Source organism: Ambystoma mexicanum, chromosome 7q (genome assembly GCF_040938575.1).
Source record: "Ambystoma mexicanum isolate Mex_15411 chromosome 7q, UKY_AmexF1_1, whole genome shotgun sequence".
Lineage (NCBI taxonomy): Eukaryota > Metazoa > Chordata > Amphibia > Caudata > Ambystomatidae > Ambystoma > Ambystoma mexicanum.
In genome coordinates this window covers 162,138,703-162,148,127 of record NC_090941.1, presented here as the reverse complement: position 1 = coordinate 162,148,127, position 9,425 = coordinate 162,138,703, and the positions used below count along the sequence as shown (strand labels likewise).

At 42.4% G+C, this 9,425-nt stretch overlaps 1 long non-coding RNA gene across 1 annotated transcript in view; it reads left to right on the top strand.

Annotated features, from left to right (window-relative positions):
- Positions 1-4,374: 4,374 nt before the first annotated feature.
- LOC138528784 (uncharacterized) overlaps positions 4,375-9,425 on the top strand; it is a 175,679-nt gene continuing 170,628 nt past the window's right edge. Inside the window, exons 1-3 of the long non-coding RNA XR_011284242.1 lie at positions 4,375-4,447; positions 4,762-4,904; positions 5,300-5,415. This is a non-coding gene — a long non-coding RNA (uncharacterized lncRNA). The remainder of the gene's footprint in view (positions 4,448-4,761; positions 4,905-5,299; positions 5,416-9,425) is intronic.

Here is a 9,425-nt window from a genome sequence, read left to right as displayed (position 1 = left end):
TCGCGCCGGGGCTTGTATTCCTTGTTACTCCCAACATGGCCGCAACAAGCGACTAGCCTCACACCAGCTTTCACGATGCACACGGCACGTCCTATAAATTGGCCGCGCCCCCGCGGCCCTGCGCGTCTCAACGCTATCATTAGGTAGTGACTCGACATGTGTATGCTGTTCGGTGAATCTTCTATCCAAGATCCTGGTTCCCTTCCTCCTTCTTTCTTCCTTTCCCTCTACTCGACTCCAGGAATCCCCATTCTTAGCGACCGCTACCTACTTCCCTGGACATCCTGGAACAACGGCCTTCCCGGAACTCTGAACGCGCTCTGCAGCCGGACGAGACTCGAGCGAGTCTATACAAGACCCGATCCGTCCACAAGAGGAATCCTCCCGCGGAACAGAGCAAGAAGCGATCCCAGGTGAGACGGGGGGAGATTTATGACAACTCAGAGACCAACACCCAATGGAATGTGGGCCCCCCTGATCACAACCCTGGCCCACCCAGATGAAAATTCCTGGAGCCGGGCCTGCGGGCTTATACGGTCTGTGGCGTAGCTCTCCATCCTCTTAATCATGCTTTGCAAGCCAATTGCTTTAAAGTCTTCTGTCATGCAGAGCATAAAAAAGTGGCCAATTTGTTTTTGTGTTATGTACCTGGCTTATTTGACGTGGCGGAAAGCAGCAACAATGAAAAGTAGCAGCTATGTATTAAATATGTGAAAACTAGTGTGAAAGCCCATGTACACGGGCCAAAGTGCGAGAGGAGAGGAGAGGAATTTTCAAAGTGTTAATATATTATGTGGTATATTTGATTGTATTTGATTGTAATTTTCTGGCCGTATATATTTCCTAAGGCAACAGCGGCATCTAGCGGTGTCAACAGGCGAAGCAGGCAGTCTCTATTTTATTGTAATTGATTGTAATAATTTGGTATTATATAGTTCCCAAGGAAATAGCTTCCCCTAGCGGTGGCAACATCCTGATATATTTCTAAGGCAAGAGCTCACTCTATGGGTGATATTTCCTAAGGCAACAGCTCCCTCTAATGGTGACAGCATCCTAATATATTTCTAAGGCAACAGCTCCCTCTAGCATTCACAACAGACTAACAAGGCAGTCTCTACTGTGCATGACTGCATCGGACAAACACACATCTGGCCTTTTATTATATTGTATGATGATGGAACTTTGGTGAAGTGTAACTATGTTACTATATGTGTTTTTTAACAAATACAACTCTGTTGCAACATAAACAGAGGCCATTTATTTGATTTAAAGGGGGAACATACTAGTAGCAGCATAACTTTTTTTTTTACAGATTGAAATATAAATACGGATACATATAAATAAACTGAACAAAAACTAAATATAGATGGAAATGTTGAAAAATATAAACACCATAAGAACCGCAGCCTTATTTTTGATTTACGCAAAAACCTCCCAGCCACCACTCTTGAGTTGTTGCAAATCACCCAAAGTAACACAGATATGCCCTCTGCGCTCTCAGGCCTTTAGGTGAGACGCGATCTATAAGAATTGAAATAAATAAATAAATGCCTTGACTGGGTGACGCCTTGAGGACTTGGCGTATGGCTGTACAGATGTTGATGGCAGTTTGAACGTCCCCCAATATCAACTGTATGAGTATTTCCTTCCAGGTGCGGTACAGTTGCTGGGCAACCAGTGCCTGTGGTAATGGTATGAGCCCTGGTATGGGTGGTTGCTGCATCCTCCCACTTCCCCTTGGTGTCTGCTGAAATGTCTGTATCTACTTTGGTACCCTCAAAGAGCATCATCAACTCATTCAGGTGCTGATTAAGTGCTCCACCCCGGATGCAAAGGTCATGCGGAGTGTGATGAAACGCTCTGTGAGGGTTCTGAGCCCAGAACCAATGCACCTGCCAGAAATGTCATAATACCGCAGGTGGTAAAGGTAGGACCTGTAAGGAAGTGTTGTGTGCTTTTACTGGTTCCTGATACTTCCTATGAGGCGCGTGAAGTAGGATTCTTTGCAGGGAATTTTTGAGTGCTTTTTAGTGCACCGGTTATAATCTGCAAAGCCTTATGATCAAGGACATTCCCAAAGAAGTAGTTGGCAGTGACCGCTAACCATGTGTTGACCTAAGAAAAAAGGATCGGCTTATTCACTCGCTACTCTTTTTTTTAACCATACCACTCTGAAAAAAAAGGTACAGCAGTGACTTCATCATACAGTATGACTGAGCATTAAAAACCCTAGTGTCGCAGTGTGTGCGACTTTAGAAAAGGCTGCAGCGCGTCAGGGAGCCTGCACACAGTTTGCATCTTAATGAGCAAATTTGACACAAATCGGACGAACATTTCCACCCATCTGCACTTATTGACACAGCTGACACAAGTATTCATTTGTAGCCCAGCTTGAGGTGTTATGAGAGCCATCTGCAGAAAAGCGCGCTACGCGGTTTGATTGACTCGCAATCGCTTTGGCAGAACGCTGCGGCTCGAGACGGAATTAATTTTGCTAGACAATCTGCAGGAGACATTATTGACACTGAGCTCAAGAAAGCTGTCAAACATTTTAATTAAATCTTATTTTCAGCCAAACTTCTTTTCTGTTTGTTTTTTGAATGGCTCCAGCTCAACCGAGAAGTCTTCGAGGCCATGCTACAAATTCTCACGTTTACCATTTATTTAGAAAACGCGCTGCCCTGCCACATGCTAGTCGTTTCCTGCTCTCTGAGCACGATGAGGGGAATTACGAAAGACGCGCACATACACATGTATGTAATGTTATGTAAAGATGCGGAACATACATTTGAGCCGATTGTAACACCACTAGTCGCACATGTCATGTTCTGTATTGTAATGTCTTGTATAAAAGGAAGTACACATTATGAACGAAAACAATACTATGGTCCACAGACATTTCTCTTATCTGATTTAAAAAAGCAAAAATAAATAAATAAATAAGCATATGCTTAATTTGATGCTTAGACGTGATTTCAAGGTTTGTCAGCATCCTAACACATGGTTTAGTTGTGTGCTAAATTCTCAAAATATTGTTCACTCACCTCAAAAGAGGTCGTGCGAAGGTTCAATTGGGACAAACACTGGGCACCAAAAAGAAGTGTCCCACATTTACAATTCGGCCAGTTCCTGCGTCTTAAACTCAACAGCTCTACAAAGGAAATTTTTCTGGCAGAACTGAATACCCTGAGTTCGAAACTAGTGGCAAGAAAATGCCCAACTAAGATAGTGCGTCGTGCACTGAAAAGAGTGAAGAATAACAATCGTGAAGGGTTGTTAGAATACAATGGCAGGTCGAAAGACCAGGAAGGCATAGTATTTGTCAGCTCTTTTACTCCGTAAATATATAAGATCATCAAGATCATTAAGAAAAATTGGTCCGTTTTGAAGGGAGGCGATTGCCCCCTGGACACACCGTTGTGTGCTTTTAAGAGGGGTCCTAATCTCAAGGACCTCCTTACTAAAAACGATATCACAAAAGGACCTGCCAGACAAAGAAGTGTCACTGAGTCCTGGGGGTTACCAAGAATTGTAGGACATGCTCCATGCGGTCAGTGTGTTAACTGCCCGCTGACAAGTTGCACTACACAAGTTGACTTAGGTCTTATAAAACCTTGGTCTCAAACAACGTTTACCAATTGTAACACCAAGAATGTGGTCTATGCTACATGATGCCCTTGTGGGAAAATCTATATAGGGATGACTACACGCCAGATTAAAATCCGGATTTCAGGACATAGGAGCTGCATTAAGAACAGGGTCATCACAGCACCAATGGTCAACCATTTTTTAATGATGGACCACGGATGTAACGACCTGAAATGGTCCGTGTTACTCCGTATCCAGAGCCAAAATGTTTCTGAAGCAATGAAGATGTTACAACTGAAAGAACAATAGCTCATTTTCTTATGCCATACAGCAGTAACTGGGTTGAACGAAGCAGTGATCTGCAATAATATCGAGTGAAAACCCTTGTGAGGTAAAGGGTGCTGTTATACATCGAAAAATTAGGCACCTCTACTATCGCTCTTTTTTTGTTTAAGACCGAGCGTTTTTTAATGTATTTCGACCTGACTAGGTAATTTAAATATATGTGCCATTGCGAGCGGGAACAGTGAGTATAGTATGACATCTTTCCGCGCTCTCCATTGGGAATGCCATAGGACTCCACAGCTGTTGAGAGGTGCGCCACTGATGCACGGTCAAGCACGGTAATAAATCTTGACGCGTGGTCCACGACCTCAATCAGCCGGAGCACTGCAAGCTTGGTTTTTCCAAAAAAAAGAAAGGAACCGGCCGCCTTCCGAATCAAGACGAATGCCAGCAGCTGCGGCACTTCGTCTTACTATTTAAGATCAGCCCGAGGACTGAGGCCGTAAATCAGGTGATAATCACGTGACGGGCAGGACGACCGAAACAGAGTAATCAGATACAGTGCCGCTTGCAAGTAAGTCTCATGAGATTTAGCAGTTCGAAGGGACGTGCAAGTTTATAAACTGTTCAGAACTAAGGGGAGATGGGGAATGTTGATACCGTCTTCCTTCCATCACACACAGCGGGTGTATTTCACTCGTAGCAGACGTGCTACCATTGGGGCTGATGGGTTGACTGGGCTGCTCGGAATTAAGGGGAGATGGGGAATGTTGACACCGTCTTCCTTCCATTACACAAGGCGGGTGGTTTTTACTCATAGCAGACACGATACTATTGAGGCTGCTGGTTTGACGGGGCAGGTAAACGGCTGTCTATTGTGTTCCACAGCGTTCTTAAAGCAGACATTTGGACCGCCAGTTGGGAGGACGCCGCTCCGAGTATAGACGTAAAAGCACTAAAGGACAGCGCCATTTTAATCGAGGCGCCTAATAAATCAAGATGTGCAAGAGCGGTTCCTGCATGTTACACGTGTAAGTGATGTCAATGGTAACGTACTGTTGCTGGATATACGAGCAGCCGCCTCATGTTGTAGACAGTAATTTTGGTTAATAGACGTGTCCAACCTATGGACCCTGTGTGGGTTACTTGTCCCAAGATAATTATTCTACAACAGAGTACAGGGGGCCAGTGGAATCGCTGGTCTGTGAAAGTTTTCCTGTAGGTAGTTTGTCTGTTTCTCGGAAATCCAAAGGATGGCAAGGGGCTGTATGGCCCTATTGTGATTAGAGTTGTGTTAACACATATAGTTGAGCTGTAGTATGGGGCATTAGCCCAAGATACAGTCAGTGGTTAGGGGTAGTGTTGTACCTGCCGTAGGTGACAAACTAAGGTGTACTACTGTTGATAATCTATACGTTTTTTGCAGAGTTGTGACTGTGGGGTTTTTTGACTGCATGTGACGGTGACGAGCACAGAAAGCTGTCTTACCAGGAAGACGCGCCTACTTCGCCGTGGACAGCATTATTTATTATAGCTACCACGGTAAGCCTACCACAAGAGACGTGTAGCTCTATAGTTGAGTAGTGAGAGTTTGTGTAACAGCAAAAATGATGGCTGTTTTTTACGCTGTTCCTTGTAGGACCACAGAAGAACATTATCACCACGACACATGTTAGACAAAGAAATTTTACATGTCGAATGTGTTTTTCTCCCCTGAAGATGTTCTAAGAACATTATAAATGTATATTGTAGAACAAAACATGTTGGGTTAAACTGTTGTCATGCATCTATGCAACTGTGTTGAGCAGTTTATTAAATTAAAAAGAACCTTGAGTGACAAGGATTGCCTAACTAGGACACTTAGGGTTGTGAGAGAGCACCTGGAACTGCGGAGGGCACTCGGTTTGGTTATATTCGACAGGTGTATTTATTCCAGTGAATGGTGATTGGAGTACGAGTGAGGTAGCGAATGACTGATGCGTGGTATGTAAGAAAGCACTGTTTGCAAGTTGTATGTTTTATTGAACTGTCAATAGCAGGCAAATAGCAGTCTGCGTGTATGTTGTTTTATTGCAAATGATTTAATACATTTTTAACATTTACGGTCTTCATAAAGTAAACACATTTTTGCTAATACAGAAGTTATTGGTGTAAAGAGAAAGTGATTATTTGCTAATGTCTGTGTGGGTTTGATCCCAGTGATCTTCAATTGTCTTCTAAGGTCCAGTATAGGGGCCACGGGTTTCTCAATTTAAGTAGCCTCTGCTGGTTGTTTAAGGGGACGAAACTCGAGGCCGGTAAATAATTCCCCTCAATCTTTTGTTTGTACAACCACATTCACAATTCACAATGTATAGCTTTTTTCGAAAAACGACTCAAATAGTACCTGGACACGTTGCTGACCCAATCTTCGGTGATCAGTGAATTTTAAAACACCTAGGACAAGTAAACTGCCAAAACTCTCAGCTGTATGTGCACTAAGTCATCAAACTGGCTTCTAAACTGGCCTACACTGGACAGCCAACTGGAGCCACACTAGCCTCCCAGGAAGGCCCTTTAGGCATTGCCTAATCAACATGAGGGACTGCAATTTCAGGCCTGCCAATTAGCATACCATGAGGTCTCTCATCTCCATAAAAAGGCCACAGCCATAATGTAGATTGCCATTGGCAGCGTCTGACATTTGCAAAGTTTCACACAGAGATGTTGGGCGTTGGCGATGGGATCGAAGTTGGTGCAAATGGAAACATGGAACCTGACTCACTGGAGGGAAGACACCGTGTATGCCTTGTAATGATGCATTGAAATTGAAAAAGGGAGAGGAAGTCACACAATGTGTGCAGATAATATGCACAAGGAACAGCCAACACATAAACACACAACATCTTGGCCTAAGGAAACATCAGACGTACAGCAATCGGTGACCCACTCCCTTCAAATGATATATGCATATAAACAAGTCTCAGCTAAACAGCTAGAGGTGTAACGTGTGACAAAATGATTTAATGTTTTGCCGGCGTCCAACCGTGAGCAGTGGCTAATCCGTTTAATCATTTTCATGCAGCTACAAAACAACCGTGATGTATTTATTTATTTTGTCAATCATAAAGGTAAAAGTGACACAGTGAACAGATTCACCTCCTTTGTCTTTTGTGGTAACTTGGGCAGAAGGTAGGCTATACTTTAAAGAGGGGTGTGAATGTGATGACATGAATAACACAAACAGTTATTATTAAAATAACCCAAAATTAATCTATGTCAAATCAAGGTTTTATGAAAAATATATACTATAATTAAACACAGCAATGTGCAAATAACGGACTATAAATAAACACTAGCAAAAACCCACCCCTGTGGAGAAAATGCTGAACATGGATATGAAGGCACTCTGGGTACTGCAGCAGGTGTGAATAGAAGGACATTGCTAGGGAAGAGAACAGTCAGCAAGGTGAACCACAAAAGAAACCTTGGCTTATGGCCTGACTGATGTGAGATGGTAGGTTGATTAGCCAAGATGTTGTTCCACTACATTTTGATTTTGTTGCTTACATGCTGCTAACGAGCCGATAAGGGGCACCCATTGATGTTACTAACCCATACATAGTCTATATATATATATATATAGGTTTCCCTTAACCAATCCCTCCACCCAATAGGTTTTTACTGTTAGCCACGTAGGACGATGTCATAGCTGACGTATGTCGAGGTATAAAGCCTTTTGTATAAAGAAAATGCATTGAGAGTGTGTGAGCTGCCATTTGTTTTGCTCGCCAGGTTTCCCTACTATATTGAACTGATGATAATAAAGTAGTATTTTGCCATACTCTTTGATTCTGTCCAGTTATTTGGGCCTGAGATAATTTATGGTGGTAACCCCATCCGGCACTTCGAAACACTCCAGGTGCTACTGCGTATTTTGGTAGTGTTGCCGATGGTTAAGATCCAGACTCTCTGATTTTTGATGTCCTCTACCATCATCTGGAACACTGCAGAGTTTCCTGTAGAGAGCGGAAGAAATACATGTGTAACTCGAGAAGGTCGGCAGGTGCCTCTTTGAAGAAATTCCTTTCCGGTCCCCATGGACGCCCCCTCTGGACCAAAGGCATAGTGGTCAACCTGAGAAAAGTTGATACTGAAGGGCTCGAATGGAATGATGGAAGTAAGTAGAACATTGAAAGTGGCAAACAAAACGGGAGGGATTGTATTGCATGTGTAAAGAAATATATATAGTCGGAAAACGGAGCGGGATTGTTTTAAAATGGGATACCTCAATTCCTATTCTCAAGGAGATAGAAGGCAATATATCATACTCTGGAAAATAGTATTTTTAAGAGATACCTGCGGCAAGGCCAATGAAGCATGTGTTTTACACTCCAAAATGGGGCAAAATGGAGATATGTTTTACTAGGTAGGTAAAGAAAGCCGATTGTTGAAATTGTTGTGCACATTTGTGTGGCGTTATGAATATGTTAGTGTAAGACGTTGATTTTTTTTAAAAAAAAGACATATGGTTTTTATTAGTTGTGATGGTATAGGTTTTAGATTGGAACTATAAAATGATAGTAATCATTTTGATTATTATCAGACCTTAAATGCAAGTGATTAGTGCCAATCATAGGAGGTTAATAGTTATGGCAAAAATATAGCAAAATAAGATTCTTAGATTGTCAATAATAAAACAGCAAGTTATTGAGAATCGTTATAATTGTAACACAGAAGTAAGTAGAATATTATTGTGTGGGGCTGGAACTTTTTTTGAGAAATATTTTGGATTTAAATGGGCAGCGATTGATGGTGCATGCCCAAATTGATTTTTGTAGTATAAATCATTAAAGTAATAACACAATAAAAAGATCCGGTGGGTATTGACAGTTAAAAATGACTTGTCATTATGGGGGACACTCCTCTTCTACAGTTGTGCAAAACACTACCCAGGAACAAAACTAAGATTGGGATATATGATGCTGAATTGGTAAAAGGCATGGCTGAGAAAATGTTCATGCCTTGGCCTCAATAGGGTTCCCTATCAAGAACAGTATTACGACACATGACCACATGCTTACATGCTGCGCACTGAGGGAAAATGTTACAAAAATGGTTAGCTATTTAATAGCTATGGAAAATGTATCAGAGCGAGAAAGAAGACCCAACCGAGAAGGAGTGGATCCTTATTCAGCATGTAGGGGAGGGTGCAGCGCACTCGGCTCCATATGTGACAAACATAAGGAGTGTAATGAGAGAAGGGACAGAGAAATAGAAATAGAAGAAGAGGCCAAGAGACAAAAAGGAGAGAAAGATAGAGCCAGTGAAGTGGCATTTGTACAGATCGAGTGGATGGGAGGACAGATACTACTCAAATTAGACCGGAAAGGGTATCGATAATGCTAAAGAAAGAAGAAAGAGAGGAAAGAGGAAGAGAGGAAAAAGAATGAGAAAAGACAAAGAGGAGAAGGAAAAGAGAGGCAGCAAAAGGAAGTACAAAGAAAGTATGAAGAACCAAAAAAGAGAGAGAAAGATCGGGAGAAGAAATGGGAGGAAACAGAAGCACAGAG